Here is an 11,970-nt window from a genome sequence, read left to right on the forward strand (position 1 = left end):
TTATGTGTCGTGATGTGACACGCCACGCAAGGAGCCTACTCATACCTAAGGGAGACCGGGCATGGATGTTCCGGTCCCAAGGAGGCTCTAAACCTCACATGAAAGTAGTTATGTCGCAATCTAGGCCTAGACTATGGTCTTGGTCTCACATGGTAGTCAAAACTTTCCGGTCTAGCCTCATTTACCGTGTATTTGCAAGCAAATACCCTAACGAGGAGGTCAATTGGTGCAAGCTATAAAAAGGGGAAGACACGGCCAAGACGGTTTAATCATAGGAGTATCATACTTTCTTCCTAGACCAAATTTTGTTCAAAAATTTATATACAAACTCAATGCAACAAGAAGGAAACACAACTCATATATACATGTGAAGCAAATGCATGCAAGAAATGAAAATGAACATAAGGTAAACATGCAATGAGTTTACTAAACCTAGCAGCACATCAATACCAACACAACAATCCAAAAGTTCCCAGAAGGAACATCCAAGGCACAAAAATTCCCATCCTCCTTCAAATATGCAAGATATATAAAGAAAGAACGGTAAAGGAGTAAGATATTAGAACGAGTTTACCAAGCGACTTCTAGCTCTTTTTTTTGCCTCAAATGGTCAATGTCTATGCCAAAGGTTAGCCAAACATATATATACAATGCAATATTTTTGGAATTTTTGAATTTTATCGATTTTTAGGCATCGTCGTTGCATAGCTCAGGTCAGAGCAAGGTGCCACCGGACGCCCGAAACTGCATTCATGCTCATACGGGAAAGTGGACTGGCTTACTTTCATAGTTGGGCGCCAATGCCAAAAACAGAGGAAAAGGTCTGCCAAGGCAATTAAAAAATATATCCTAGAAAAGGGTGGTCCAGAAGCTTCCAGCAAGCAAGACGAGATCACCGATCACTAAGCTTTTCAGCCTCTTATAATAAGTAAGATGAGCGAACCTTTTAGAAACTGGTGGGCTCTCCCTTCCCAAGGCGTTACACGGACTGTCGTCCGCCTATCTTTATGATCTCCTTTCCTTCTATTCATCATTTGGCGGTTTTGCCTGCCTATTCGTTTCCTCTGCCTCCCACCACAAAAGCAGTCAACCACGTAGAAGGAATTTTTCCTCGAATGGTACTCGACCCAGAAAAGAAAAATGCTTTTCTCGAATTTTCTTAAATTTACAAGTATATATGTATATGTACACATATAAACAACATTCACAAAGTGGATATTTCCCTCCCCACACTTTAAATTTACGTTGTCCTCAATGGAACAAAGTATAGGAAGAGAATAGGGAAAATAAACAACATATTTTTGGTGGTTTTTGAATTTTTCGAAATTAAAGAACATGTTTTTGGATTTTTTGAATATTTGAAAATAAATAACATGTTTTTGTATTTTTAAATGATGGAATTTCCTCCCCACACTTATTTATTTACTTATTTCCAATGGAAACAAATGTGTGGAGGAAATTCGGAAATGAAATACATGTTTTTGTCGATTTTTGATTTTTCAAATTTTTAGTGATTTTCAAATAAGTATGCAATGCATGATCTAATCTATATGCAGTATTGGAATACGATGCAAGCTATACTATATGAATTCAAAGAGAGCTAATTTAGATTAGCTCCTTTTCGAATCATGTCACTAAGTGGAAAATGCGGTAAAAACTTAATTAAAGAGAAAGAGAATATATACATTGCGGTGGTTCTTAAGTAACTCCACCAAACCTCTTCATTCAAAGATTTCATTCAACCGGGCTCAATATCCCGAGATCCCACCAACCTTCCACCTTCAACACAAGAATCAACAGCACACGAACCCTTGGTCTTCATAATCAAATCATGCAACTTACTCATGGCATATTGAACTTCTTGCCATTTTTGGTTCATTTCTTCTTCAAGCTTTTCCTTACTCTCTTTGTCAACACTAGGGTCACATACCCTATTTCCTTTCGATCTCTTCCTCCATCTTTTTGGTTTCTTCTTTTCAATTCTCGGTTTTTATTTTGGAGGGGCATTGGTGCTAGAATCGAACTCGGTTTCCCAAGTCTTGCCCTTTTCCATACATTTATCTTTAGCATTCACTTCTTCTTCAAGGAACTTAGCCGGGGACTCATCATCAACTTTCGGCTCACAAGCAATTAAGAGTTCCATATTCTCATCTTCATTCTCATGGAGTTCTAGTGTTTCCACGACAAACATGTTTTGAGTCACGGTTTTCTTTGAAGCATGTAGTAGCTTGAATTCAACTTTTTCCTCCCCGACTTTGAATGACAATCGTCTTTGACATCTATGCTAGCTCCTCCCGTGGCCAAGAATGACACGAGAGCGGCTTCCCATAGAGATGTCCAACACAACAAAATCGGTAGGAATTGAAAGCTTACCAATTTGTACCATGATATCCTTGAGAATCACATTCGGATATTTGATTGTCCCGTCGGCAAGCTTGGTTTAAGCTTGAAATATTCAACTTCTTCACAAGGGCAAGTGGTATGACACTCACACTTGCCCCTAAGTCACATAAAGCACCAATGGTACATGGAATTGAGAAACTCCTGGGGTCATCAAGTTTAACGGAGATTTACTTAGGACTTGTTTGGTTGACATAAGGGAACTAAAGTTCCCGAGAACTTCAAGTTCACATGAATTTCCAATTCATGTGAATTCCCAAAAAGTGTTTGGTTTGCATGTGGGAAGTTAATTTATGTGGGAAGTTCCAATGACCAAGGGGGGGCTTGGTGAGTGACTTCCCACATAATGGAGGAAGTAGATTCATGTGGGAAGTTCTACTTCACATGATTTTGGCAACCAAACAACATCTTAGACTTGACCACATTGTACTTTCACTTGAGGCATCAAGCTCATGGCCACTAATTTCCACTCTTCTAGAAATGACTTCTTCAAGGAATTCCGATTAATGAGACATATCCACCAAAGGTGGATTGGAGGTTTCCATTTTCATTACCAAGTCCATAAATTTGTCATACCTTGAAGTGTCATTTGTTCCTCCTTGATTGTCCAAAGAGTGTTCTTCCACTATGATAATTTCTTCTTTTCCTGGGCTCCTCTCAACTTCTACCATCACATTTGGTGCTTCCACAAGTTCTTCAAGCACAAATTCTTCACTCATAGTGGTTGGTGTAGCCATAACCATCTCTCCCTTATCCGGGTCGACTTCAATATCCAAACTTGTACCATGAATTGTCATTATTTACTCAATCACATAGCCTCCCATGCTCTCTTTTTGGGCTCATGGTCAACTTATTGGAATGTTTCCATAGTCATGGAAAAGGGAGTAGTGTATGATAACTCTTCTTGACTTGGCAAACCAAATGAATCTTCTCTTTCCTCTTCAACTCCCACCATGATAGAATTAACTTCCTTTGCCTTCATAGGGTCCCTTGGATTTTGCCCTTGTCTTAGAAATACACCCGGTGGTTTTTGAGAACTCATGAGAGCTTGGGAAGCCACTTTAGCTTCAAGACTCTTGATTTGTTGTTAGGTATTACTTGCCAAATCCCCTATCAACTTTACCAAGTTGTCATATTTATCATCTCCCATGGTATTACTTCCTTGAGGTGGTGTCTCTTGGTTGAAAGGTTGGTTGGAAATTGGAAGAGGAAAGCCATACTCTTGATCTCTAAAGTTGGAAGTTTGGTTATTCCCTTGTTGTGGATATTCTTGGTTGTTGTTCCATTGTTGGTTTCCTTGGTTGTTTCCTTTGTTCCCTTGGTTAAATCCTTGGTTTTGCTCTTGGTACCTTTGGTTATTGTTGTATGCTTGTCCTTGTCCTTGATTTTGGTTTTGATATCCTTGATTGTTCCAATTGTTTTTGTTTCATTGATTTAATCCTTGACCAAACCCTTGGTTGGCTTGGTTTCCTTGGTAAAAGTTTTGATTACCTTGGTTCCCTCGGTTACCCCCATATTCTTGGTATGCTTGAGGTTGGTTGGCAAAACTTTGGTTGGATCCTTGGTGGTTGTTGAATGAGGGCCTAGGTGGACGGTTGGAGAAGTTGTTAAATGCTTAGAAAGCATTCACCTCTTGCAAATTGTTCCCATCAAAGTTGTTATAATGGTTATTTGCACACACTTCATAAGTGTGACCCATTCCTCCACATGACTCACATGTTGGTCTTTGCGTCACTTCCTCCATGGATGGTCCATGAGAAGTGGTAGTTTGATTTAGTTGGTTCACATGCTTCTTCTCACTCAACTCTTCAAGCATATTGGTGAGCATATCAAGCTTAGAATTGGTCTCCACATTCACTAAGAATTCCGGAGGGTGCTTATTTCTTCTCAAGATATTCCCTCTTGAGCCGTAGTTGGCCTCCGAGTCTACCATCTTTTTTATTAGTGTCGTCCCTTCCTCATCACCCAAATGATCGAATCCCCCTCCCGCGGAGGCATTCACCATTTCCTTAGTTATTGGTAACAAGGTTTGGAAAAAGGTTTGGGTGACATACCACTCCGGAATCTCGTGGTGAGGACAACTAGTGATAAGGTCTTGATATCTATCCCATGCCTCAGTCAAGGACTCTCCATTCTCTTGTTGGAAAGTGTGGATTTCATTTCGAAGCATGGCGGTCTTGGATGATGGATAGTACTTGGCCATGAATGCCTTGGCTAAGGCGTCCCAGGATGTGAACGTGTCCGGAGGGTGAACATTCAACCACCGGTCTGCCTTACCCATCAAGGAGAATGGGAACAACATCATCCTTTGTGTATCTTCGGATACCCCGTTCTTTTTCATCATAGAGACTTTTCTCTTGAACTTTATTAGATGAGCATGAGCATCTTCTTCAATGTGTCCTCCGAACAAGTCTTTTTCAATCAACCCCACTTGAGCCGGATGCATTTCAAACTTGTTCGGAGCCAAGGTGCCGAAATTAATCGGATTGCAAGCATCATTGTGGTTGGGGCTATTGTGGTCACGTAGAGCCGCCATGGGTGGTTGTGGAATTGGTATATATGGAGGTGGTGTATTTGGGATTTGGAAATTGTGGAAAGGATTTTCTAGTGGAGAATCAATGATGTCGTTTGGTTGTTGTGGTGGTGTGTCTTCAATAGTAGGTTGGGTGGATGAATTTGCTTGGTTTGAAATAGCTTGAGCGGAGGTTCTAACTCTTGCAATAGTCCTATTCTTTAAGACTCGAAAAAGCCTTTCGAGGTCGGAGTCAAAGATCAAAGCTTGATTGTTCCTCCTAGGCATGCACTTGACAAACCGTAAGACTCCTAGTGCTTTTACACACTAGGTTAAGACAAAAATCACACACTCTACAAGGAGCACACAACTACTAAAGCAAACAACAAGCAACTAAGACTAAAGCTAAGACTTTAACTAGCTAAGCATAACCTAACGCCATCCCCGGCAACGGTGCCATTTTGATGGTGGGATTTGTCGTCGTTTCCCAATCAAAAATAATTTATAAAACCCAATTAAAAAGTAGTATTTAATCGGGGTCGAACACAAAGATGGCGGGGTTTAGATACTTGGTTTGTTTAAGTCTTTAGTCGAAGAGTAAAGGAGGTCCCTTGATCCGATGGATTGTGCCATGGTGGCATCTCAGGTCAGTCACTGGAGTTTCATCTTTGGACCCTACTCGGTCAGTTCGAATCCCTGGCTTGGAATTCATGATTTGCATCTTCCCGGAGAGATTGATAAGGCAAGTGGGACTTAAGCAGAAGATTCCGAAGCTTGATACCGTTCCTCAGACTACAATTTCACTTACTACAGAGTCTCGTCGAGAGTGGGCCCTCAAATGGGCTCAGAGGAACATGTGGTTCATACTTTCCCCTATTGGCTCCTTATGGGTATCTGATTCATACTTGCGATGGAGGAAGGCTGCTACTTCCGAGGAGCGTGAGAAATTGAGGAAGCACGAGCCTGTTGACTACAAAATTCGCGAAGTAGCAAAGGAGAACCATAAATACTTGACTGAGGAGGAAGAAGAGGCCGGATTCCGAGTCGTTCATCCGTCGAAGAAACCGAAGACCGCTCCTGCCGCAGAGATGGTGGTGGATCGAAATGGTAAGGCTAGACCACGAGAGATACCTTTGGTGATTAGGTCGGAGATAGCACAAGAGCGCCCGGCTCGTAGTCGAGACAAGAAATATGACAAGGGTGACAAAGGCAAAGGGAAATTGGAAGAGTAGCCTTAGTCGTAGTACTATTTATTATTATTATTATTATTATTATTATTTGTAATAAACGGCGGGGTTTTTAGAATCCTAGCCTAACATTTATTTTGGCATTTTATATTATGTGGCATACTATTATTATTTTATGGAATAAATGAATAAAAGATTAATTAGTTAAGAAACTATTCTGATTTTCTTTTATTATTCTTGTCGAATTTCAAATGCAAATACAAATGTCCTTCTATTACATTTAAAATAATGGGTTGTATCCTGTGAAGAATTGTCTACGTATTTATTTATTTTAAAAATGAAATCAAACCCTTGCGCGTAGTTCGAGTAAATGTAAAAGAATAATTGTTCTAAGCAAGAGCTTGTAGCGAACTAGAAAATAAGCATGAGCTTTACTTACTCCTAAAATACAACTCAATTTATTTGATGATATGAGGATGACGAAGTGGCAGAATACAAGAGCAAAGTGACATGAGCTTTATTTCAGCGGGCGAAGGGCAATTTTTATTTCGTGTCGCAAGAGCAGCACGTAGGTGTTACGCGAGGCGCGTTTCTTTTCCTACATTAGGCATAATATCGTTTCAGTTGGTCGAGGTTAGTTGGGTTAGCAAATTCATTCCCATTTAGCTCTGTAATCTTAACCGCACCCCCCGAGAGTATGGACTTGACTAAGAATGGTCCGGCCCAGTTGAGTTTAAACTTTCCTCGTGGATCGACAGGTAGGAGAGCTCTGACTGATTTGAGGACTGGGTCACCTTCTTTGATGTTTCTGGGCTTAACCCGTTTATTGAAGGCTCGTTTGATACGTGCCTGATATGTTTGCACATTATGCAATGCGCGCAATATTCGTTCATCCAAGAGGATGAATTCTTCATATCTATCTATCTCTCTTCCAATCAGCTTCTGGAATTTGACTTTTGAGCAGAATGCGTAAGGACGGGATTTCTAGCTCGACTAGTTGTACAACTTCCATGCCGTAAGTTAAATAGAAAGGAGTAGCCCCAGTGGGCGTCCTAACTGATGTGCGATAACCCCATAATGCTAATGGTATCTTGCTAGGCCAATCGCGATAATTCTCGATCATTTTCTTGAGGATAGTGACGACATTCTTGTTAGCTGCCTCTACCGCGCCATTAGTTTGAGGTCTATATGGCGAGGAATGGTGGTGTTTGATCTTGTATTTGGCTAGCAATTGCTCAGTCTTAGCCTGGAAATGTGATCCATTGTCACTAATGATCTCATTTGGGCAACCATATCGACAGATGATATTGGGTTGTATGAACTTTGCCATGTTTTTGGCTGTGAGACTAGTGTAAGATGCCACTTCGAACCATTTGGTAAAATAGTCGATAGCTACCAAAATGAAACAGTGACCTCCTGTTCCAGCTGGGGTGATCTTGTTAGCGATGATTTCAATTCCCCAAGCAGAAAACGGCCAAGGAGATGTCATGGTATAAAGTAGTGAAGGAGGAACATGTTGCACATTCCCGAAGATTTGGCAGTTATGGCAATGTCTGACGTATTTGATACAATCCGACTCCATCGTGGTCCAGTAATATACTAGACGCGTGATTTTCTTTGCCATCATTGGTCCAATCATGTGAGGGCCACCTTCTCCATCATGAACTTCTTCCATCACTTTTTGTGCCTGTGAATGATCACGGCAACGCAAGACTACACCAAGAGGTGTTCTTTTGTACAACTCTCCCTGCATGAGGAGGTATTGAGAGGCTATTAGGCGTATAGCACATTTCCCCTCTTATCCATATCTGGTGGATATGTACCGTTGAGTTTGAACTTTAGAACGGCTTGAAACCAAGGTTCCCCTGAATTTTCTTCTTCATATGTAATTTGGTGCACATAGGCTGGTTCTGACCGTCGTTCGATGCATAAAGGCATTTCTACCATGTTGTCTGGCATGTTAATCAGAGATGCAAGTTTTGCAAGAGCGTCTGCAAACTGATTTTCTTCTCGAGGTAGGTGTAGATAAGTGTCTTGATCGAAGAATTGGGCAACCTGATCTACCCTAGCCTGATAGGGTGCTAGACTTTCACTTCAAATTTTCCAAGATCCCGTAATTTGGTTGATGATCAAGGATGAGTCTCCGTGAACTCGAAGATTCTTGATGCCTAAACTTAATGCTGCTTGTAGCACAATGAGGCAAGCTTCATATTCTGCTCTGTTATTTGTCACCTCGAAGTCGAGTTTGACATAGAGTGGTGTATGCTCGCCTTTAGGAGAAATGAGCAACACTCCTATTCCAAATCCTCTTAAATTTGACGCTCCATCGAAATAAAGGTCCCAAGAGTCGACACTAGTTTGTAGTTGATGCGTGTCTTTTATATGATGTTTTACATCCTATTTTCCACGCATTTCAGAGCTCATTCATGTACTTTATTCTACATTTCTCCCTATTTCCGTCTACTTCCGTATTTTTGTACATTATTGCAGAAATGTGAAGAATTCAGCGGAAATTGAGCTAAATCCGTCCCCGAGTATCCTGCATTGCATTTGACGTGAAGAATTCACTTAAGGAACGAGCTTGGTGCGCATTCCAAGGCCCAAAAGACAAATCCACGAGATTATAGAAGTCAAGTAGCAGCTAAAGCAGTCGATCGACCACTACCTTCAGTCGATCGACCAACTTGCGGGATCCAGAAGCTACTGTGCACTGCTACTCAGTCGATCGACCACTACCCTAAGTCGATCGACCAAGCCTCTATCCCAGACGAGAATTAAAAGATCGAGATTTAGCAAACCCATGATACGTTAGGTTTTGGAATAATAGTTACGTATACTTTCTATATAACGTAACCTAGTTGACAGATACAATCATCAAGTTTTTATCTAGTTTTTACCTCGCTTTACATTGAGTTTAGTTTTATCAAATAATTAGGGTTTGGGAAACTATTTCGCATTGGATTTTCGTTGAGTTTCCAATCATTCCGTTACAATCCTTCTGCAATTTCGGTATTCACTTACTCTTATTTTCAGTTTATCTTTATTGCATTGATAGTATAGAAATTGCTAGTTAGTATCCAAAGCCAATCATCGTTTATGTTAATTGTTTATTTCATTATTCCAAGCATGAATTCTTCTGTCTATTTTATTAGTTTTATTGTCGTTATCGTCCTTAGTATGAGTAGCTAAATAGTTTGTGCTAGGATGTAGGGGAATTATAGTGTAGGCGGCAATAGAATGAACACGGACTGAATCGCGTGTCAGTCGATCGACTGCCATACCTGGTCGATCGACTGACCACGTGAGGTTTACCCTCGTTTTAATTGATTTAAATGTTGTGTTTGGCGAATCGAATGCATGCGACTAGTTTAATGCTTAATATTTGGCTGACCCATTAGATCGAGAGATAGGGACAGTTGTTAGATCACCAATTAAAATGACTAAACTATGCTGAGATCGAAAGATAGGTAAAGTTTAGACCGTTAGTCACTTTTCAGGACGAAAGTTAGTATTAGTGATATTAGGGACCTATAGCGAGATCGAAAGATGCTATTTGTTAAAGAGTGGACCGAGAGGACCTCTTTATTTCCCGCCTCATGTGTTTGATTTAGACCTGTTTAGTATGCTGCCGCCGAAACTATAACGAACCGACCATCCTAGTACCCTTCTCTTATCTGTTTTAATCCGTTATTTATTTTATTGTCTTTTATTACTCTTAGCTATAGACCAAATCCAATCAAACCTCCACCTTATTGTTACCTTAGACCGAAATTAAAAAACTAGAAATTACGTCTGCCTCTCTGTGGTTCGACCCGACTGCCGCTGGCTATAGTTGTAGTTGGAGATTATAAATTTATTTTTGACACCTCACGACGGGTATCAAATTTTGGCGCCGTTGCCGGGGAGGCAATAGTTCTAATTTTTAGTTGTTTTATTTTAGTCTTTCTTTAGTTTAAGGGACTTCTGTTCCTTAAACTCTTCTTACATTCTACCTGTAGTTTTCTCTTATGCGCAGGTCACAGGGTGGTGAACTACTACCATTCAATCCAGAGATTGAAAGAACCTTGCGCGCAAAGAGGAGATTGTTTCAAGACCAACAGCTAGAGGAAGAGTCTGGTTCCCATTCTAGCTTTTACGAGAACGAGTTGTTTGAGGAAGATCCACCCTCCTCTCCAGTTTCCACTTCATCAGCTCAGACAGTTACTTCTCCAGATTTCTTAGTGATGGCTGAAGAAGCGACTATTGGCAGTCGCTCAGAGCCGACAGCTGCGAATCTCTACAAAGGATTCGAACTACCAGGGGAGGCAAGAAAATTCGAGCCAAAGCCTTCCTATATCAATTTGGTTGAGAGGAACCAATTCGGGGGAGATGCAACTGAAGATGCAGCCAAGCACATGGAAATATTCATTGATTATTGCAGTTCCATGTCCCCACCAACCGGCGTGACCTCAGACCAGGTCAAGGAGACCATGTTTATATTCTCTCTTCGTGATGCTGCGAGGGAGTGGTATAGAGACCTGGATCGAGCTGCTCATGGGATCACCGACTGGAATTCTTTAGCCTTGGCATTTTACAAGAAGTATTTTTCAGCCTCGAAGACTAATGCCATTAGAGCTTAGATCACGAGCTTTAAACAAGGACCTGATGAGAACTTTCATGAAGCATGGGTCCGTTTCAAGAAGCTGGTGCGAACCATTCCGCACCACGGGTTCGAAAAATGGAGTCTTTGCAATCAATTCTATAACGGGTGATACCCGTCGCTGTGAGTACCAAAAACAAGATTTATATTTTCCTATTAAGACTAACCTAGGCTAGTGGTAACAGGGTCGAACCACAAGGAGGCAGATGTAAATTTTAGTTGATTTATATTCAGTCTAAGATAACAATTGTGGGGGTTGAGTTGAGATGGTCTATAGCTAAGAACAAATAAAGATAATAAACTAAAAGATGGTTTAAACAGATAAAGAAGGGGTACTAGGATGATCGGTTTAATAAAGCGGCAAAGATACTAAACAGTCTAAATCGAACACAAGTGAGGCGGGAAACAAGAGGTCCTCTCGGTCCACTCTTAACAAATAGCATCTTTCGATCTCGCTATAGGTCCCTAATATCACTAATACTGACTCTCGTCCTGAAAAGTGACTAACGGTCTAAACTATACCTATCTTTCGATCCTAGCACAATTTAGTCGATTTAATTGATGGTCAAATAACTTTCCCTATCTTTCGATCTAATGGGTCGGTCATAAAATAAGCATCTAACTGGTCGCATGCATTCGATTCATTAAATACAACATTAAAATCAATTAAAACGAAGGGTATCCTCACGAGGTCAGTCGATCGACCGGGTAGGGTGGTCGATCGACCAACACGCGGGTTCAGGCCGTGTTCAATACTTTGCCGCCTATGCTAAAACTCGCCTACATCCTAGCACAAACTATTTAGCTACTCATGCTAAGGGTAATAACAATAGCGAAACTAATAAAGTAGACAAAGGAATTCATGCTTAAAACAGTAGAACAAACAATTAACATAAACAATGATAACGGTTGCGGGAATCTACTTAGCAATTCTAAACTATTGATAAAATAAAGATGAACTAAAATTAGGGCAGAAGAATACCGAATTGCAGAGGAAAGATTAGTTATTAAGAACCGAAAATCCAATGCTCAACAATCCCAAACCCTAACTAACTATCAAGAACCGTATGGGAAAACTTAATGTAAAAAGTACTGAATAAAACTTGATTAAAACTTTTGAATGAAAACTGAATGCTAAACTAGGTATTCTCAGTTACGTTATATAGAAAGTTCACGTAACAATTATTCCAAAACCTAAACTTAATGGGCTTCAAGTTCCTCGGTCTTTTAAT

At 40.6% G+C, this 11,970-nt stretch overlaps 2 non-coding genes across 2 annotated transcripts; one reads left to right on the top strand and one right to left on the bottom strand.

Moving 5' to 3' along the window:
• Nucleotides 1-4,462: 4,462 nt before the first annotated feature.
• Nucleotides 4,463-4,570, top strand: LOC141589538 (small nucleolar RNA R71). Its single transcript, XR_012520471.1, has one exon. It is a non-coding gene; the product is annotated as a small nucleolar RNA R71 (small nucleolar RNA).
• A 6,133-nt stretch (nt 4,571-10,703) lies between these two features.
• LOC141589004 (small nucleolar RNA R71) lies at nt 10,704-10,810 on the bottom strand. The gene has a single exon (XR_012519965.1). It is a non-coding gene; the product is annotated as a small nucleolar RNA R71 (small nucleolar RNA).
• Nucleotides 10,811-11,970: the final 1,160 nt, after the last annotated feature.

This window comes from Silene latifolia, chromosome 6 (assembly GCF_048544455.1).
Source record: "Silene latifolia isolate original U9 population chromosome 6, ASM4854445v1, whole genome shotgun sequence".
In the NCBI taxonomy this organism is placed as follows: Eukaryota; Viridiplantae; Streptophyta; class Magnoliopsida; order Caryophyllales; family Caryophyllaceae; genus Silene; species Silene latifolia.